This window comes from Protopterus annectens, chromosome 8.part0, assembly GCF_019279795.1.
Source record: "Protopterus annectens isolate FY-2018-M chromosome 8.part0, PAN1.0, whole genome shotgun sequence".
Taxonomy (NCBI): domain Eukaryota; kingdom Metazoa; phylum Chordata; order Ceratodontiformes; family Protopteridae; genus Protopterus; species Protopterus annectens.
In genome coordinates this window covers 1028405045-1028427386 of record NC_056741.1, presented here as the reverse complement: position 1 = coordinate 1028427386, position 22342 = coordinate 1028405045, and the positions used below count along the sequence as shown (strand labels likewise).

The following is a 22342-nucleotide window of genomic DNA, read 5'->3' as shown; positions in this document are numbered from 1 at the left end:
TTTTTAATATTTGTTAATATTTTACTTTATTTCTTGTATTTCTATAATTTTTGTATAACTAATCCTCTCCTCTTGAGGACCCGGCTCCCACTGAAATGGACAAGCTGGCAGCTTGAACCGCCCAACAAAACAAAAATAAAATAAAAATAAAATAAATAAGATGTACATAATGACTAATTTTGAGCCAGTGGAATTCCTGAAATGTGACACAATGATCCACTGTTCCACTCTGCCCTGCAGCAGATTGGCAGCCATGGTGTAGGCTTGGTATAGTTACTGGGGGAGGCCTGTAAGATAGTGAGTGTGTAGTAATGAAGAAAGCGAGCAACAGCAGTGGAGACATAGGAAGTGGGGTTGAGAAGATGCTTAACTCTATATAGTTTACAAAGTCTTTGCTTTGTTCTGGAGATAAGATTTGCTTATCAGATTTCAAGTAATCATCAAATATGTTGCTCAGAAGTATATTATACTGTAATTCTTTAATGGAGGCTTGATCAAGATTTGACACATCACCTGGCAGATATAAAACAAAGTTAACTTAGATCCCTTGCCTTTGTGTACTAGATTCCTTTTCTAAGATAACTTTAAACATCTGAGTGATTTTTCAAAAACTTCAAGTTTGTTGCAAATATTTGAGGAGTGATTTTTTATGACTAGTACCTGGAAGTGTTTCCAGGTACTACCTTGTACCACTTAGCTAACTTCATCTCTGTTACTACAAACTTGTTTTCAAAGCAGCTACATGGGCAGGCTAAAATATTAAAAATTACAACACAATGTTCAATAAGTAGACTCACTGTTTTGTGTGCAAGGCTTGAGGATAGAGTAGCTGTTTGTGTGCTCACAGTGGGCTCAGTGTTGTAATGTCTGCACAATAAGGAAGAGTCACATGAATTACAGCCTGGTGCTGAAGATTTATTAGTGTAAGAGAAGTGTTATATTCTACAAATATAAAACAAATTGGCAATGATATAGACTTAGCAAATTGGCAATGATTTAAGTATGCAAAAGAATTGAACCAAAGAAGATAACAACTTGGTACTGACCAACATGACTGGTAGTAGTTTACCAGCTACATAACAGTCAAGTGTTTGATAATACTCACCTAGCTGAAATGTGCATTCATTAAAGTTCATTGTAGACAGAGTTGGCTCGGCCCTGAGTTGTATCAACCTTGGTTTTAAATTTGGCAGTGTAGGTGGCAAAGATTGTTCCACCAAAGTAAGCTGTATGTTTGAAATTCAGCAGACTACTCTGCTTATAATTAACTCATTTTTGGAAGAGAAGTGTGCCATGAATCCATGGTAGAATAGTAATTGTATGTTAATAAATATGTGAGTAAAGCATAAAAATGCTGAGATGCAGTATTCTTAGAAAGTTATATCTATATTTTTGCCGGGGTAAAATTTCATTTAAAGGCAATAAAGTATGATTTTTAGAAATCAAATGACTTACTGAAATAAAAATAAAAGAAAATTAAAAATGATTATAGTGGTTAATATATGGTAAGTTTAATATAAAACTGTTATTTAAACGGGCAGTGTTCAGTGGTTTAATGTTTTTCATGTAGTGATATAAGAAAATAAGTTAATGTCCATATATACAGTGAATTACTTCAAAGGGTCACACTAATAATAAACTGTTAAAACAAATGAGTAGAGTGAATTTCTGTGTCATCAAATTTAAAAATGAAATTATTATTGTGTAACATTGCAGACTAATTTTGTTGACGTATTTCTAGTCATTTGACTCTGCTCTATGAATGCAATGGGACAACTGATGTTTAGAAACTTATCTAAAAAAAACACTAGGCTATGTGCTAGCATTCATAACAAAATAGTAATACTAATCATTTGCATTAAAATAATCAATGTTTAAATATACTACATCAGTGAAAGCCATGCCAGACTCCAGGTATTAGTTTTAAAAATGTATCATGGAATGTATAATATAAGTAAGTTCCTAGTGCTAGTATCTTAATGTCCGTTTTCTTTTTCAGATTAGAATATAAAGGAGGAAGATATGTAATATAAACATGCTGAAGCACATCTCTATATACATGCATGCGTGCCATGAAGGATGTATATATTGCATCTCTGACTGAGTATTAATTAATTATTGACAATGTAATACACTGCGGTGGTGGTGCTGCGGTAGCGTTGTCGCCTCACAGTTAGACGTTGCACGTTCGATTCTCAGTTAGAGCGTCTTCTGTGTGTCGACATGCATGAATGGGTGTTCCTTCGTTGAAGGTTGTGTGTTAGGCCCAGCAAGCCAGCACGTAAAAATCTACTGCCAATCATTAGTGGACCGGAGTTCTGCTGTGGCGACCCCTAACTGGGAAAAGCCGAAAGACAGTAATGCAGTGCTGTGCAAATACATAACAATATCATGTTTTGTTCTTCCAACTTAATGATAAAGCTGTTGTGAAAATAGAAGCACTCACATTTCCACCTTTGTAAATAGAAGCTCCAGCATAAAATTAAGAAGGGAAAGTGAAATATAGAAATATAAGAGCTGTTTAAATGCAGGAGGAACAGGTATGCAAAATGACACTATGTACATTTATGACTGCATAATTGTCTCTCAGTCTTTAAATAAATAGCATGTCTGTATGTTCAGCATTGAAATTAAAATACAGTTAAACTGTAAGAGCTGTTTTTAATTATAAGAAATGAATAACCTCCCACTAAGTACTCCTACCTGCAGCCCTGCAAACCTCCTTACTCCCTAGCTCTATTTTTGTTTACTTTTACCCTTCCTGTCTACAAGTCCTCTCTCTCTCCTACACCACAGCAGAGGAGAATGATACATTTAGAGATCCAACGAACCAGACACAGCATTGCTTATGAGATGGACTCATCAGTCTATACAGCTATCAACGATGTTCTGATTTTATTATGTACACAGAAAAATGCATACAAGCACATATCTAAGTGCAGGCACACTAAGTAACATGTTTAAAGACCTATGTTTTATTTTTTGTATTATAAATAAATGTGTGTGTGTTGATACAGTACCTTAATCTCTCAACTAGAAAAAGCTGTTAAATGCTCCTTAGTGGCTCATGCTTTTCTTTTATATTGTGTGACTGTGAGGTCCATCTAGATGTGGATGACCTCCCAGGAATTAAAAAAAATGACATTTTCAGATCTACAGTCTTCATCATGGTATTACCTAACCCCCCGCCCCCCTCCCATAAACACACACATCTCACCTGCATTATTGGCCACCAGTGAGATTTTGTGCCCTAATGCTATCTCTGTCCTTTTGATGTTGTGGGATCAATAACCCACTGTAACCCTTAAACAAATTAGATAAGGTTTGCATCCTGTGATGACTGTCACTGTAGTTGCACTTAAGAGATGCTGCCATGTGATGCTTTTGTTGCAGATACATTTAAACAAGTAATCTGATAGGTAAGTGCACAATGATCAACCCTTTCATCCTAATGTAGAATCAGCCAAATAGGCATAAAAATGCTTGTTCTTTTTGTATTCAAGCTAAAAGTTCCTTTGTTGTTATATTTGGCCTTATCTGAATTCTACTGATCTTTGTAGCATCCTGCTTTGCTGGCTGCAATCAAGAGTAGCATTGCCTGACTGAAGTCATTTTGTCTACCAATTAAATTAAATTAAATTAAATTTCCATTTGATAAAAATGGCTAGATCTGGTGTGATACAGTGTGAAATTATTTTTTTCTAGGAAAAGAGAGAGAGAGAGACCAGGAGTCCTGACCCTTCTTTAATAAGAAGCTCGCTAACTGTTATATCCTTGGCAGGATATAATCCATATTGTTAAGGCTAGAGCAGCAGGCTGTAAGAAAGTTTTACTTATGAAAATTCAGTTATGATTTATAAATGGAACCAGAGTATAGCATAAGAGGAAAGGTAGTGGGAGAGATGTAGTAGGTCAGTAGGAGAGAAATGTTAATGAGAGGTGGGGAGAGTGGTTTGTTTACACTTACTCAGGAGCTTTTAGTATAAGTTGCAAGTGCATATGGTGTTAGAAGGAAAAATTAGAATGGGTGGCTATGCAGGAATTGAATAATGACCAAGGCAAAGGCTTGTAACAAGAAGGAAAGATGAGAATGCAGACTGAAGAACAATGCACATCATTTAGATATCTTTCTGAAGTGAAAGCAGGATTTGTGCTTCGATATAGAGAATGTCCTTCATTGTAATTGTCTTAACAAAAGATCACTCATATAAATAGGGCAGTTCCTCAGTGAGTCTTAGCCAGTTACCAGGAGCCATATGAACAGAAAACAAAATTAATAAACTGGAATTCCCTCTTGGATAAGGGCAGATGGTGCTGATCATAGACTCACGCTGCAAATATAGACCATACAACTTGGTCAATAAGAGAACAAGAGTATAACATGGCTAAGCTTATAAAGGCTGTAGGAGCAATAGCCTAGTAACTGCCTATGAATCTATGAAATTGGCATGACGGACTTGCTCATGTGTTCCTGGGTGCTCTGTAGACACAGTCATCAAAAGCCCTCTATCTGTCCATGAGACAGAAAGCTGCTACAATTCTTAATGCAGAACAGAAAATGAATATCATTATAGCAGGTTATGAAGATCACACCATGCTCTGTGATTGTCGGTGTCCAGTGATGCTAGAAATGGTTTTGAACCGATGACTGCTTTTGAAATGATGAAACTGAAATTATCTGTGTATGTGAGCTCCTTAAGTTCACTGAGACACTGTCATCTGTGTATTTGCATGTACATAGAATGCAGTATGTGTTTGGCCTCTTTGTTAACTCTGTTTAGTGAGTGAGGATTTGATTAGTAGAAAAAAAGGAAGAAGAAACATTTGCATGTAATTGCGCACATAACATCCCACCAGTTATTAATATTCCTTATGACTCAGTCGCACAGTCATTTTGTATGTTTACTTAACTTCTCTTTCTAAGTTCAGGCTTGTTTCTACATGTTTATAGATCTGAAATTGCTGAAGTATGAAGGAATAAATCCCAAAGCTAGGAATCATTAAGCTAAACTTACTTATTTAAAAGTAGTTCAAGTAGTCCACTGAACACTGTGAATTTTTCTCGGCCATGACATATGCCGCAAGGGTAAGGGTGAATGTTAATCAGGGCTATTTGAGAAAACTCCAAAACAGCAACTCCTGTTTCAGGAAAATAAAAGTAATAAAAAGGTAGTCTATTTTTAATGGAATGCAAAGCCCCATTCTCACATCACTGCAAGGCACTGCAACCCCCGTACACCTGCTATTAACGTAATCAGTTCTAGGATTTCCCCTCCTTGGGAGTATGGGAAATTTCTCCTCTTGCAGTGACCTTCCAAAAGGGTTTCTCAGTGAGTTGGCATATGGGTAGTTGTCCTAACATATATATATGATACACACACACACACACACACACACACACACACACACACACACAATTGGGTGAGATAAAACATTTGCCTGTCACTGAGTATTCATACAGTTATTTGTATTTATCACTGTGTTCATCATCAAGCATTTATCCCCACTATTTGTACCTTAACAAGCATTTGTCATCAGTCTTCTTGAGAGTATAAACTGCATTTTAAAGTTGAAACATTTTGCAGCTTTTTAATGCACTGTTTGGGTTTGAGCACATTGTATTTTAAGCATTCGATTGGTTGTATTTAATTGTTTAATTTAATTTGCAGGTATTTCATTGGTGGATTATGTCAGGTGATTTTATACATTGTTTATATAAAAGTGTAGTGTTTTTGGACTTTGGCAGTTCTGAAGAAGTCCCTGTAAAATTTATGGGGCAAAAGAGCTTAACTCTGTTAATAAAAGGTGATTCCAGTTTTTTATCCTTTTGCTTGTTGTTTTTCTGAGTTTTACCTTAGTGGTTTGTGTTCTTCAGCTGGTTATGATGTCATCTTCAGAGAATCAAAGAATCCCGAGAGAAAAATACATAAAGAGAATCAATATGATTTAGACATATTCAAAAAAGGTTGACATTCTGTGCCCACAAAATTTGCAAAATAACCTCATAAAAACAATTATATCAACATAAATCCATCTACCTAGAAATTAAATTAAGCAAAATTAGAAAGAAAAAAATCAAACTAATAAAAACAAAAATAGAAATTGCAACCATCAAATGGAAAATGTCATTAATATAAACTGACCCAAAGTAAAAATAATATCCACTAAATAACATATATTTGTACTATAATTTTAATGTACATCATTATGTGTTCCTACACTACTACAGTAACATCAGAAAACTTTAAAAATATTTTCAAATATTAAAATGTACATCACAAGTACAGTCGAACACCATCCATACAGCCATCCGTTCATAAAAACACCAGCTACACAAAATCCCGTTCAACAGGCAAACAGTATTTAAATGAACAGAAAACAGTGGATACATGAAAAAAAGTTGCTTTTGGTGTGCGATAAATGATCTATCTTGCACTGGAGGATGGGGTACATATTTTGTTACTCTTGTTTATTACTTTGTTTGCTTGTTTGTTTTTTTTTTCGTTTGTTTGTTTGTTTAGATTTGTGTTCTTTTTAGAGTATGAAAAAGAATCAGTGAACTTAGAGAAAAACACATGCTTACAAGGAAGCATTCTGGTTCCACAAAAAACAATAACCAGAAATCAGAGGCAGTGAGGCAGGGACAGTAATTGCTGAGTATTAGTGTCAACCTTAAAGTTACAGTTGATAAGGTGGCTTTATCTGGACTTATTCATAATCTAGACTCACTACAAATACTGATGTCCCAATAGAAAATTAAAACATAGATATTCATAGCAGATATGGCCCTCTTTCTTAGTACTACTTTGCCTATTTCCAGTGTACGTAAATATTCAGTCTTTTCCAAACCCAGCCATGTCAACAGCAAGGAAGCAACAGATACTTTCCACTCCTTCCCCTAGAGCTGGACTCCTAATCATGCAATTCCTCAGCAGATTTTTCATTTTCATAAGGGGACCCCACCCCCATAGCACCTGTCTATGGTTCTCCACTACAGGTTAACTGAGCAATCCATTTTGGCCTCCATTTTTTACTTGTTCTAGAGCAAACTCGCCTAGGTGTTAAATAGTAGGAAAGGTCATGTTACTTGACTCACAAAAAGTATATGATGATATTTTCATGGAGTGAGCCACTGTTGTTGGATTATATCTCAGACAGAATTTCTAGCACGTTCTACCCATCACTAGTAATATGTTGATGTTATTGAAAAACACCTGCATGTCATGCAGAGAATACGTATATTGTTCATTATTGTTTGAAACAAGGCGTAAGATGTGGTGGATACTGCCTCCTTAAATACTACCAAGAGAACAAGGCAAATTATTATACCTAAGGCATAGTTTTGTAATTTATAAACATTGTGTGACATAGAACAGGGCTTTGTGTACCATCGGATGGTGTATAAAGCCCTTTGTGATTTACATAAATCATATTACATAATGGGGCAGCACTGTCCTGGTCTATTGTGTTAGGCAGTACCAAAATCATTATCCCCCAAGCAAGTCCAGCCCCATGTTATATGCCATTCTACAACTGAGCGCTATTTTCATACCAACTTGTACCAACAGCATTACCTACATGACCGCAAACGTGGATAATACAGAAGTCCTGCACATATCAACACAGCAATTCTTCTCTACTGTGAGCAACAAAGCATGCCTGAAAAAAAATAAAAACCTACACCCCTGTTATGTGTTGAGAAACGTCTTTCTAGGACTGAACTTCCCTATGGTGTGGGCAAACCTGATAACCAAGATCCAGCTGAGCTATACCCTCACAGAAAGCACAAGAACACCTCATTATCACAATATGGTAAAGTGGTGACTTCTGCAGGCATGGGCAATGACCTAAATATTTTCATGAATTAGGCCTTCACATGCCTGCAGGGGAGAGCATAGAGACATTTTAAGGGTCCCACAGCACAACATAGGATAAAATATTTCTGCTGTTACACTCCTTTGGACAAATCATGGCAGCAAGCAATTGTAGTATTCATAATGAAACAGGGGGTGTCCCATCTAGATTTACATCATCTGTTTACCCAATAATGTAATCCATATCTCAAAAATTAATATTTGTGCCTCAGTATAAAGAATTGTAAGATAACTTTCATTTTCAGAAATAAATTAAAATGTAGGATGCATGAAGACATGGATGGCTGGGTAGGCTATGGACTTTCTGTGTTACTCCTACACCTTTTCATCTGGCATCTTGAATGTATCTCTGTCAGGGAAGAGAAGAGAATTACTTGACACTCTGGCCACTTCCTTTATAAAATCCATTTACCCTCCTGTCTAAGTACTGCCACAATTCTCATACCCAGTAAGGTTGCACCACACGTTTACATGAATGTGTTGTTACATGGCACAAGACTGCATAGTGTGCATAATGCAAAGTATGGTATTATTTGCACAAGTGCAAATCACAGACAGGCACACTTCTTATATCAGTAGTGAACAGTACCACAAGTCATGTCTACAAATAGAGGACCCAATTGCCTGTGTGTGAATCACAGTGAATACAAGCTTGTACACCTCTGTACACCATGTTCTTTAACTTCACGGCCTGTGTGTAGCCCATGGATTCCAGTAGAACATTCCAAGAGAACTGTTTATGAAGTGACTTTAGATGTGCTTGCTCTGGCATAAAGTCTGATAGATTAGTTTGTTTTGAACAAAACATTTATTTTAAAATTCATATGGTGAAGTAATATTTACTTCTATAAATAACATCTACTAGAAATGTATTTTAGTCAACCTGATATGTTGTTACAATTTAGGTAATATATCTTCATTAGCATTTTATTGCAAGCAGGGCAAACAAGCTGGCTCTTTGTGCATGACCCCATCGTACATATTAAGCTCGGTGGCGCAAACATAGTGGGTAAATTTATTGTAAAAGTAATTATTTATGCAATTAATGCATCTTTTAATAGGCTGTAATTAAAATGTACAGATGTCTGACATCAAATCTCCATATCAGATTTTTTTTCAGTAACATAATATGGGAAGGTAAATGTTGCTTATATATCATCACAAAATATATTTTTGTTTAATGAAGAAACTTATCACTAGCACATCTAAGTAAATATATAAATAATGCTGGCAATTTGTTGTTTCAGGGAACAGTTGTTCTTTTAATTATGTACCCTTGCTTGTGTTAATATTACTTTTTATGTATTAAAATAGACTGTGCTTATGATACATATAAAACAAGAAAGCTGCGGAAGCACATATGAACAAATTAATCTGCTAAGGGCCTGATCTTATAGCACAAGTTGTAGCACATATGTTTCTATGTATTCTGGCTGCCTTTTTCAATCAAGACATCTAGTGAGGTCCCATTTGTGTACTGTCACTTCTCTGTCCATGGAATACAATGCATGTGTCTAGGGTAAGTCTCTTCTACCTCTTCCTTATACGAATATATTGAAACAGTCCCATCTAAGTTACCCCACCTCCCTATGTAATAGCTATCAATAATGTTCATGTGTAGTTTAGTCCCTCATCTCTGTCAGTTGTAATAGTAAATGAAGACAGCTGTTTGTTTTTTTAATAATAAATAGAAATATAGATGCTTAGGGTAGGTTAATTCCAATTTCCATTTCTCAATTAGCATGTTTCTGGAAGTAATATAATATAAAGAAAGCTGCCTCCCCTGTTGCCATTTTTTGTACCCACCAGCTTGATGTTCTTGGCCTCATAGTGTACTACTGACTCATTTGTTCCACCATCCTACCCAGTATAACACCTGATATCATTTCATAGGTTACCCTTTTTTTCAAAGGGTATTAGCTTTTAGGCCTCCATGCTCATTGCTGAAGTAATTATGTCTCCTACAGATTTAACTAGCTAATCTTTACATACTTCTTCAGCCCGCACACCATGTATAACCAGAAAGAAAGTATAAACATGTCCGCCTCCAGCTCTGCTTCTGAGATATAGTAATAAATACTGCCAATGGCTAGCACAGACATGTTTCCTACCTCACCAGACCCAGTGGCACCATAAATAACATGCTTATATCTAGGAATGCACTCTGCAATTCCCCTCACCAAGTGCATAATAAATATGGGTATAGCATGGTCCATGTCTCATTCTGTATTTGTGGGTATACATGTCCAAGCCTTGTGTAACCTCCACCCCTTTCCCAGTTCACAATTCCAAGTAACCTAGTTGTTTCTGTCTAGGAAATGACACTCAGAATGCTGATGAATCAAGTGCTTAAGCAGCCAGTAATGCCAGAAAAGGTGGGCATTATCAGAGAATTAACACACAATCAGGGTGGCAGCAGGCCTTATCACTCCTGTAAGGACATTCATTGCATGATATAACCATCCCCGCCCCCCATCACTGAGGGCATTATTATGCTTATAGAATGGGCCATCTGCTAAACTGTTTTGTATTTGTCTCTCTCTCTCTCTATATATATATATATATATATTTACTTATATATAGGTTCACCTTTAAACTGTGCAATGCATATATGTGCAAAAGTATCTTTTCAAAAATATGTATTAACAAAAGAAAAAATGCCGAACTCACAACAGCAAATATTAGTGTGCATTCACTGTTATGAATTCAGCATTTTGAGTGAAGATTGCCCTATAGTGGGGATTGGGAAATGCACCCTTTCCCTCACTGTAGTGTGATCTCAGAGTTAGTAGATATAAGTAGCAGAGGGTGTGAGGGGCACAACTACTCACATGGGGGGTGCAAAAACATTTGTTTCAGAAACCCGGAAATGAGGTAGTTTTGTGTCGACTTTCTTTAAGTACCAGATCAGTGTTGCCATTTCCAACATTTTAAGTCGGGTAAGTAAACAGTCGCACAAGTGTTTTGCATATGTTAAACGTAACCATATGTGTGTGTGTGTGTGTGTGTGTGTGTGTGTGTGTGCGTGTGTGTGTCTTTCGGCTTTTCCCAGTTAGGGGTCGCCACAGCAGAATTCCGGTCCACAGATGATTGGCAGTAGAGTTTTACGTGCTGGCTTGCCGTGCCTAACGCACAACTTTCAACAAAGGAACACCCATTCACGCATGTCGTCACACAGTAGATGCTCCAACTGAGAATCGAACGGGCAACATCTAACTGTGAGTCGACAACGCTACCGCAGCACCACCACCACAGTTTTTTTTAAATGTAACCATATGTATGTATATATATATATATATATATATATATATATATATATATTTGATGTAAATCCACCTTATGTCTCATACTTGCTGTAGCATATGTAATTGCAGATGGAGGAAGTATTTTACAGCCAAAATGTAAGTTAAGTATTTAAAATATTCATATGCACACATACAGAAGCACAGATACATATGCACACACAGACACACACACGTACACACACACACACACACACACACACACACACACACACACACACACACACACACACACACACATTATCTAAGTCATTTTAAATCTTTGTGCAACTGAGTGATTGACAGGTGAGCTGTTTTCATGTAAGTATTATATGCATTCCATGAGGTTGGCAAAGTGTACTTACGTTTTGCAAATGTTCCATATGTGTGATCAGACTTGCTGGAGATAGGGCAGCCAGACAAAAGAAGGTGCATGGAGAGCAAAAATATCCACGGTTGCATGAAGCCCCCCAATCTATATAGGAATTAAAGTCTAAATAAGTTGATGTGCCCATGTGGAAACCAGGAGATGTGCAATAGCTGGGGCCATGGAAGTTAGCTGTACATAACTTGTATCAGCATCATGCTTTATCTTTTAAGAACTGTAAACAAATGCTTGTTGCTCCTTAGCATTCAACAGCCCTCTTCTCTTCACCATCTTTGTTAATGACCTGCCCACAATCACCCCCCATGCCACATGTATTCAATATGCAGATGATTCGACTATCATCAGCACTGCCTCCAACCTGGCAGACCTCACTGCTTCAACCCAAGACACCTTCAACCTAATAGAAAAATGGTTCTCAAGTCGACAACTAGTTCTCAACCCCAACAAAACAAAACTACTTACTTTCTCACCCACTAACAAGACTCTTCCCCCCACCTTCTCTATTACATCCTCCAATGGAATCACTATATCACCAGAAGCTCACACAAAGCTATTAGGTGTTACCATTGATAACTCCCTTAAATTTGACACCCATTTCAATCTTACCATCAAAACCGTCAATAAAAAGCATGGCTCTCTCTATAAAGTAAAACACTTTCTCACTCCTCACGCTAAAATTACAATTGCCAGCACACACCTACTATCAACTCTTTTCTATGCCTCCCCTCTTTACAAACCTAAACAAGACAACCCTTAACAAACTTGCTTCTTGTTACAATCACATAGCTAGATTTGCCACAAATTCCACCTTTAGAACGCACCACTGCACTAACTTGAAGCAACTAGGTGGTTAGAGTTTTCCAGCCAACTCCATTTCAACCAACTCAAAACGGCTCACCAGATACTGTATCACCCAGAGAAAACACCAGCTCTGAAAAACATCATTAACCCCTATATTAACCTGCAATCTTTATGCTCCTCCAATAAGATCTTAGCTCAAACTACCAAAGCCAATAATTCTGCTGGGGATTCTCTATTCTCAAACTTTGTAGGTAAAATGTGGAACTCCCTACCGACCATGCTCACCTCAGAACCCTCACTCCTACAATTCAAAAAAAAGCTTAAACCCCATCTCAATACTCTCTGGCAATGTCCCTGTTCCAAACCTGATTAACCACTATCATTTACCCTTCTCTTACCTCACTATCCTTAACCTCTTTTTAACAACGTCACTCTCCTTTGTAACTGACCTATGTTTTTTTTTTTATATGCTGCTGTTGTTTTTTTTTCCCAAGATGTGATGTATCTTTATATTGTATTTAGAACTCAACTATCTTCCTTTTTTTGCATTAACAATGTTCATATGTCTGTTATGTACTTGGAGCTTTTCTCCCCGGGCCTCCGCTGAAAATGGACATGTATCCAGTCGGACTCTCCCGGTTAACAAATGTAAAATAAAATAAAATAAATAAATAAATAAATAAAACAGTGCTGTACCTTATTGCATAGCTCTGCAGTACCAAATATTTTATGCTTATTGCACTATGAAATAGTCAGTGGGATAAGTGCTTATAAAATGGAATTCTCATCCTGCTGGGCACTCCTCAAGATAATAAAGTGTAATGGACTTACACGTTATTGCATCAGAAAATTTTTAGTCAGTGTTTTCCCATCGGTATTATTAAATCATCTTTTATTTATCATTTATCTACCTCTTCTAATAATGCAGACATAATTTGTGTCTGTGTCTGTGTTGACTGTCTCTGTCTGTGTATTCTCAGTAAATTTCCTTCCACTTTTAGTCTGATGTTTAGTTTTTTCTTGATACATTGTGTTTGTTTGAGTCAGTGCATGTACAATGTTAATCTGTTTCTGAGCAGAAGCAGATTATAATAGGAGTGATTTGGCTGCCCACCAGCGGCCCACAATTCCAGGTGAGGTCCGTAGCTAGCCACTTTGTAGGTATGTTCTGTTGCTATTGCTTATCTGTCAAGGACTGCCTCTTCAAGCTTTTGAAAATTCATATTCATTATTTAGGTTCATAGGTTCATAGGTAGGTACTAGGCTATCTACCCAAGGGCATTTATAAGCCTAGCCAGAGTGTGTCGGCTTTCGCCGCCCCATTGATTAATTAACTGAGCCTCTGTCAAACAGAGCCAATGAAGTGATCCTAGGGGTGTATTTTCTGTTACCCATCCACTCGTCAAGGCTTCTCTTGAAGAGTGTTAGTGAGGGGCTCTGCATAATGTAGTTAGGAATTTTGTTCCAAAGCATGAGGAGTCTCTGTGACAGGAATCTATCCCTCCAGAATGTTCTATTTATTGTGGTGAGGTTTAGCTCACTAGAGTGCGTGGCTCTCTGTGACTTGGATTTCTTTAGGTGGAGCATGTCCATCAATTCTGAGTTGGACATGGCTTTGTAAGTCAGGCAGAGATCACCTCTGAGTAAGCGATATGCCACTAAGTACAGCCATAGTTTTTTCAGTCGGGCTGCATAGGACATATGTTTGAGGCCAGTAATCCTTGTGGTGAGGTGCTTTTGTGGTCTTTCCAGCTGTTGGAAGTGTCTTGTGAGGTACATCCCAAATGGGACATTGCACTATATGATGGATCTGATGAGTGACAAGTAGAGGGGCACTATAACCTCTTTATTTCTAGATGTGAACCCCTTAGTAATTAGATGCTCCACATAGAAGGATTTCCTAACTACTTTGGCAATATGATTGTCAAAAGAGAGATTACTATCTACCTGGGTCCCCAGATCTCTTATTACTTCTTCTGTATTAAGGGGGCTGCTGCCTATGTGGTAATTCGTGGGTGTTTTGTTTTTCCCAAACAAGATGACTATGCATTTTTTGGCATTTAGCTTGAGGCCATGACTTTGACACCAGGTGTCTGTCTCAGTAAGGCCTTTTTGAAGGATGTCTGTGTCAGCTGGAGAGTCACTTATGGCTCCCAGTTTGCAGTCATTGGCAAACTTGGTTAGCCATAGTTCTCCTGTGTTTGCCTGTACTTCTGAGAAATATATGCCGAACAGTAGAGGTCCCAGAACCAAGTCTTGCGGGACACCACTTGTGACTGGTTTAGAGTCGGACCTGGAGCCTGCTATTCTTACCATGTGAGCTCTGTATGTAAGCCAGTTGGCAACCCATCTTGTGACGTAGGGGTTTATGTTCAGGCTGGTGAATGGTGTTGAATGCCTTGGCGAGATCATGGTAAGCTGTGTGAACCACCTTTCCCTCATCTATGGCCTTGGTGACTGTCTCGAAGAAGTCAACCAGGTTTAGTAGGCATGATCTTCCCTTAACAAAGACAAACTGGGTCGGGTCAAGTGTTTGGAGGTCCCCAATGTCTTTGTTAAAGAGTTCCATGATGATGCGCTCCTTAGCCTTGCAGACCAGGCTTGTCAGGCTTATTTCATTAATGCTGCCCATCCACCTTATCTTCTGCTGCCTTTTATTTTCTTTTGCCTTCATTCTTTTTTTCCATCTTCAGTGTTTTCACATTATGTGGCCGTCAGTTATTTCCATTACCAGTGTCTTTGCATTATGTGGCTAAGTATCTGAGTTTCAGTTTTATTTCTAGGCCTTTCAGTGAACAGTCTGGATGTATTTCTCTATCTGGCTTGGTTTTCTTGCAATCCATGACATTTTCAAAGTTTTTCTCCAACTCCAGTGTTCAAAAACATCAGTTTTCCAGGGCATGGCCTTTCTTTTAGGTTCATAGGTTCAAAGGCAAGTAATAGATTAGTTGCCCTTGCAGGCTATTTAAACTTAGCTAATTTCTTTTTTTTTGTGCTCAAAATAATCTATCCCACTTGGTTATCAATTGGCCTTACCCACACTATGGTCAATAATTATATATTACCCCTAATATTAATAACTGGGATCATACCATTGATCATTTGAGGGGATGCATGCATGGGATAAAGAATGTAGGAGTTGCCTCTGCCCATTAGTAGGACAGGAAGCAGTCATGAGGTAAATTTTCTGTGTTCCATCTATAGATCTAAGTTGCAGTTAAAAAGGGACAAGGATGAACTTCATTTTATGTGGATGGGGAGTCAGTTCTGCAGCAGTGATACCCTCTGCAAAACATACCTGTCCCTCAAACCATTCTGTTCATGTTGCAGAAGAGGTTTAGATCCCTATACTGAGTATTTCTGATGAGATATGACTTACTGATGTGCAGTAAATCCATCAGTAATGTATCAGAGGATGTCTTTAATGCCAAGACACAGGGCACCTCTTAGCAGTCTGTAGGTTACCAAGTATAGTGACAGGGGTTTGAATCAGTCCATGCAAGACGTGTTGTTTAGGCCTTGTATTGTTTTACTAAAACACATCTGTGGGCCTTCCATGTGTCCAGACAGATACATGCTAAAGAAGGCATTATATTATATTAAATGATTGGCCTAATGAGGGCTGAGTAAAAAGGGACAATGACATATCTAGATCTAGGCACAATCCCTTTGTTTATAAGCTATATACTCTAGAAGGACTTTCTTACAATAGCAGACATATGTTGGTCAAACTTTAGGTCACTGTCCACATAAATTCCCAAATCCCGAACAACTAGGTCAACTCTTAGAGGAGTATTACCAATGTGATACTTCCCCGGGGTAGATGACTTCCCAAAGGATACAATAATGTATTTTTTGGCATTTAGTTTCAGACCATGATTTTTATATCAATTATTTGTTTTGAGACAAACTTTCCTGCAAGATGGCTACACCATTTGGGGTTTCAATAATTGCTCCTAGCTTAAAGTCATCTGCAAACTTAATCAGTCAGAGTCTTTTGGTATTGGCTTTTACTTCAAAAAAGTGGATGCCAAAGAGGAGAGATCCCAGCACCAAACCCTGAGGACTCAACTGGTGACTGGTCTTTTCCCCTATTTTGATTATCTGCATCCTGTCTGTAAACATCGGGGTTTATCCCCTGTTTATTTAGCTTTTTTATGCTGCCTTAGTGGGGAATAGTTTGATGAGGGAGTTCTTGCCTTGCTAGGTATCACATTTTATATAATCTATTGATGTGATTAATCCCACCAGGGCAGCTTTTTTTTTTTTGAGTTTGTCATAAACTTATTTCGGATGGTTACTACAACCTCTATGTATACATGATTGCAGAGGGATCTTGTGAATGACTGGCTGTAGGCAGCAGTGTTCTCTGGGTTTGAGGGGCCTGAAATTTTGACAGGGTGTCACTTAAAAGTAGTAAGTTTACCTTGGAATAATTACTAAAAGTTCCAGGGTTACTCGGTGTACCTGATTTTATTTTTATTTTGGAGACAACTTTATGGTCCAACCTGGCCAGAGAAGATGCTGCATTTGTTGTGTGCAAAGTTTTCCCATGTTGACTAGGTCAGGGACTCTGATGCCCCTAGTGGGCATATGGCTAAGCTAGTCCAGGGCATTCATGTTGACAAACTCCAGGAATCTTTGTGCCATTCAAGTCTGAGGTCAGGTATCATTCACAGTTTATAGGGAAGTAGATAAATTCACCAATGAGTATGGTGTTGGGATGAACAGAGAATGACTCATGCTCATTTAAATATGTGAAATGGGTTCTCTGGGTCATAGAGGGGGACTTAGAGCTCACAAAGGTGTGCTATGAGACCTTGCTTATTGTGAGTTGTATGTGGAGGAGCATAAGTGTCTCATACCTCTTGACCAGCCTTAAATTGTGTTTTTTTTTTTGTATAAGTTGAAGCACCTCCACCTCTTGCCCTTTCTGAATTATAGCTGGTCTAGATGTGTGGAAGGTGTTATAGCCCTGAGCTGCTACAGTGCTCTCCATGGATTTAAACTATGTCTCAGTAACTATACAGATGTCTACATTCTCCAGGTTGAGGAGAGCATGCAGGTAGTAGAGTTTTTTGTTTAGATTCCTGGCATTGAGCAGTATCACCTTTAAATGATTCTGGGCTGGCTGATCTATGTCAGATGGGTTATCAGGTTGACAATGCCTAAAAATGGCACTATGGGGATGGACAAAGTTTTAGTCAATAATATAAAGTGTAGAGGTGACAGGTGCAGGCCATCCCTGGCAAAGCATTGGGTCTGTCAGCCACATCTTCACAAGCTGACAAATATTGTACCCCTCTTGAATGAAACTAAAATCTAAGCTAATTATTAAAATCATTTTTTTTTTTTTTGCTTGTATCGTGGCATCATCCTTGGAGAAGGTAGAATGCTGCTCAATGCAAGACTCATACTGGCATGAGACACATAGTCCAAGAGACCCATCATGCCTCTCTTCATATAGTCCAGGGAGGAACATCTGAAATAATTTACTCCTACATGGACTATGACTGAGTCATACTGGTACATGTGGCTGAGTAACGTGATAGCGTATGTGATCTGGGTGATCGTGGACACTGATGGACAATTGACTGTAACCCTCTGTTTGCTCAGCCTGGTGAGTGGGACATCGGTGTGCTTTACAATGGAGTGTCCTATGACCACAATGTTGGATTGTTTGGTGGTCTGCCTTATGGGCTAAGATGCAGATACACTGTGAGTTGATGCTGAATGTATTATGGTGAGTGTTGCTTTGGTAGTGTGTTTTTGAGGTTTCTGAGGGTACTCATTGTTATTATTACTGCATCTGAGAGGCCTTTGAGGTTCTGCTTGGGGTAGAGTACTTTTAAGAGCCTCAGCATTTCTAGATTCATAAGCTTGTCCTGAAGTGTGTTTGGCAGGTATTGTCTAGTTTGTTTGTTTCTGACAAACAGTTTTGTAACTGTAGTGGCTGTATGTGAGACCCTTGTCTCCAGAGACACTGTACAAGTGCATGTACAGCTCACACATACTGTATCAGATTGTCTTGAGAATTAGTTGGCTGTTAGAAAACATGAGACATTTTCTAAGTGGCACAGTCACCCTCTTCAGGAGTGCATAGTCTGCTCTTGTATAAAACACTCATTTCAAAAAATGACATTCATCATTTTCTGATCACAATTTTATGCATTCACAGTGCAGTGTTGACTTTTTTTAAATGGGTAGACCCATAAGCAGGAGTGAAACACAACATGCTGTTTAATATTAAAGCTATTTTGTAAACAATTTGCATGATGCAGGTAATAAATTACTGCAGCACATGCCACTATTTTAATCTAAAGTGAATCTAAATATCTATACAGGTATAAAAGTCACTGCAATATGCAAAATAATTGTGCCAGTGATGCATGAGATAAAATTAAAAAGTAAAAGGGCACTGTAAGACCACTCACTCTAAGCCAAGGACTTAGGCTCATAGGTTCATAGCTGTTTACTAGGCTAATGACCACAGGGGCCTTTTTAAGCCTAACAACGCATCCCAAATCTCTAACAAGTTCTGGTCCCCTTAATAAGTGTAAGCACAGGCTTGGGAGATGAAACATTTACAAGCAGGGCCCTGGGAGATGAACCATTTACACATTGCCTGTGTCCATTAGAGACGTAAGTACCAAACCACTGATGAATTTCCTGTTCCCTATCCAACTATCAAAGTTAGACTTGAATTGGGTTAGGGAGGAACTCTTCTTCACATGGATGGGGAGCCTGTTCCAGAGACAGAGTAGTCTCTGGGATACATACCTGTCTCTCCAGTAGGTCCTATTTATATCACAGGCAAGGATTAAGTCTTTAAAATGGATATTTCTGGTGCTATTTGTATTGTAGATATGCAAGAGGTCCATCAGATAGGTGTCTGACAATGCCCTGTATGCCAGGCATAAATCTCCCCTCAACAGCCTGTAGGAGGCAGAATATAGGGATAGGGCCTTAAGGTGGTCTGCATAGGACATGTTACTTATGCCCTATATTCTTTTAGTGAGGAACGTCTGTGGACATTCCAATTGTTGGATATGCCTGTTTAAGTGCATACCAAAGGGGGCATTGTACTAAATGATAGGTCTGATGAATGCAAGATACAGTGGAACAATGACTTTCTTGGACCTAGATGCCATACCTTTGTTTACAAGTTGCACAACATAGAATGATTTTCTCACTACTGTAGACTCCTGACAGGCAAACATTAAATTACTGTCTATGTATGTCCCTATGTCCCTGACTACTAGGTCAACTCCAAGGGGTATGTTGTCTATATAATGAAGGATACTATTATGCATTTCTTCGCATTTAGTTTTAGTCCATGGCTCTGACACCAGTTGTCTGCCTGTGTTAGCCCTTCCTGGAGAACATTTGTGTTGGTGTGGGATTCAGTGACAGCTGCTAATTTGCAATCATCTGCAAATTTAGTCAGCCATATGCCATTGACATTGGCCTTGACTTTAGAGAATGTTGTGTCTTTCTGCTTTTCCCGGTTAGGGGTCGCCACAGCAGAACTCCGGTCTGCTAATGATTGGCAGTAGATTTTTACGTGCCGAGTTGCCAGCCCTGATGCACAACCTTCAACGAAGGTACGCCCATTCATGCATGTCTCTACACAGAAGACGCTCTAGCTGAGAATTGAACAGGACAACGTCTTACTGTGAGGCGACAACGCTACCGCAGCACCACCACCAGAGAATAAATGCCAAAAAGGTGCAGTCCCAGGAAAGATCCCTGAGGGACTCCATTTGGGACTGGTTTCTTTGTAGAGCTGGACTCCCCAGTTTTAATTTTCTGGGTCCTGTCTGTGAGTCAATTGGCTATCCACCAGGTGACATAAGGGTTTGTACTTAATCTCTTGAGTTTACCAACAATGCCCGAGTGAGGTATTGTGTCAAATGCCTTGTCCAGGTCAAGGTAGGCAGTGTGAACCATTTTGCCCTCATCCATTGCTTTGATGACCTTCTCAAAGAAGCCCATTAGGTTGAGTAGGCTTGACCTCCCCTTGACAAAACCAAATTGGGTTGGTTCCATTGTCTGGAGGTTTACTGTATCACAACTGATCATTTCCATGATATTTCTTTCCATGGCTTTATATATAAGACTAGTGAGACTTATGGGTCTGTAGTTTCCAGGGTCTGCAGATGTCCCCACTTTGTGCAGAGGGATAACTGTGGCTATTCTCTATTCATGAGGCACAAAGCCAGTTTCAAGGCTACAGTTAAATAGCAATTCCAGTGGGGCTGATAGGTCATGTTTCATGCTATTTAGAAGGCATCCTGGGATATTATCTGGGCCCATTAACGCAATAGTCTTGGCTTTAAGAAAGAGCATTAAGGACCTGTTGCCTAGTGATAACAGGGGGAGTTATATTTTATGCTATTTCCTGATAGAAGGTTGAGGGGGAGAGAAGGGTAAAGTTAGAGATTAATTTGTTGGTCGGTATATTTTCTATATCTTCTGGCTTAGTATAGGTGGCTTCATTTACAATGAGCTCTGCACACAATTGTGTATTGAATTGGAGGATGTAGAGATAGCTAAAGAATATCTTGTGGTTGCCCTTGGCCTGGGAGGCCAAATTTACCACATATTTGGCTTTGCTAGACTTTATTTATCCTCTGAGTTGTTTGTTTAGTTTGATGATGAGAGTGCTTTATCCTGATGGTTGCTCCACCTCCTAATTTTTTCCATGATTTTCTTCTTTCTGTTGTACAGCCTATTGATTTTGTGATTCGACCAGGGTGGCTTGTTTTTTGAGTTAGTTCTGTACTTCTTCCTGGTGGGTACATCTGCCTCTGTGCAGTTATTGACATGCTTGTGTTGGGTTTTTGTGAACAGTTCTCCATAAGCAGCAGTGTTCTCAGGGTTTATGGGGACTTAACATTTTCCCAGGTTATCACTTAATAGCAGGGAGTTAGCATTAGAGTAGTTTCTGAATATTCCAGGGTTATCTGGGGATCCAGGTTTTATTTTTACTTCAAAGGAGACCATTTTGTGGTCTGACCTTACCAGGGAAGACATCACACTAGGGGTATGCACCACTTTCCCATATTAGTGAGGAATAGATGCAGTGTGGTTGTACACCTGGTTGGTGTATTGACAATCTGGTCCAGGGAATTTCTGTTTACAAAATCCAGGAATCTCTTTGCCTGTACATTTGGTGTTCTATACGATTCCTAGTTAACAGTGGTGTAATAAAAGTCACCCATGAATATTGTATTGGGTTGGATGGTGAGTGTTTCCAGGAACTTTAAATATATAGTATGGGTTTACTAGGTCATAGAGGGGGACCTATAGCGTGCAAGAACATGATATTGGATTTTGCCTATGGTGATTTGAACATGGAGAAGTTAAAGTGCATTGTCCTGTTTGACCAGCCTTGCGGTATATTTATTTTTTAAGTAAAATACCTCCACCTTTAGTCCCTGTTTCTGTAGTAGCTGATCTAAATGCGTGGAAGGCATTATAACCTTGTACTGTCGATGTGCTCTCTGTGGCTTTAAACCCTGTCTCAGTGACCACACAGATGTCAGCATTCTGTAGGGTGAAAAGAGCATCTTGGGAGTGGAGTTTTTCTGTTTAGACTCCTACCGTTGAGCAGTAATTCATTTAGATTTTCTTGGTTTTGATTTGCTATGTCAGAAGTACTTTCAGTTTGACATTGCCTAAAAAAGCACCATGAGAGAAGACAATGCTTTAGGTAATATTCGAAAGCCTAGAGGGGAGAGATGTAGACCATCACTGGTGAAGCAGCTTGACCTGTTGACCATCTCCTTCCATGCTGACAAATATTTCACCCCCTTAGAATGATATCAGAAACTAAGCCAATTATTAAAGTCAGTCAGCTTTTTTTTCATACTGTGGCATCATCCTTGGAGAAGTTAAAGTGCTACTCAATGCTAGGCTCATATCAGCTTGGGACACAAATTTCTTGAGCTCCATGATGTCTGTCTTCATATAGTCTAGGGAGGTACATCTCAGGT

The 22342-nt window shown here is 38.7% G+C and overlaps 1 protein-coding gene across 1 annotated transcript in view; it reads left to right on the top strand.

Moving 5' to 3' along the window:
- Window positions 1-22342, top strand: part of SCN1B (sodium voltage-gated channel beta subunit 1) — an 863611-nt gene that overhangs the window by 149089 nt on the left and 692180 nt on the right. The window lies entirely within an intron of this gene.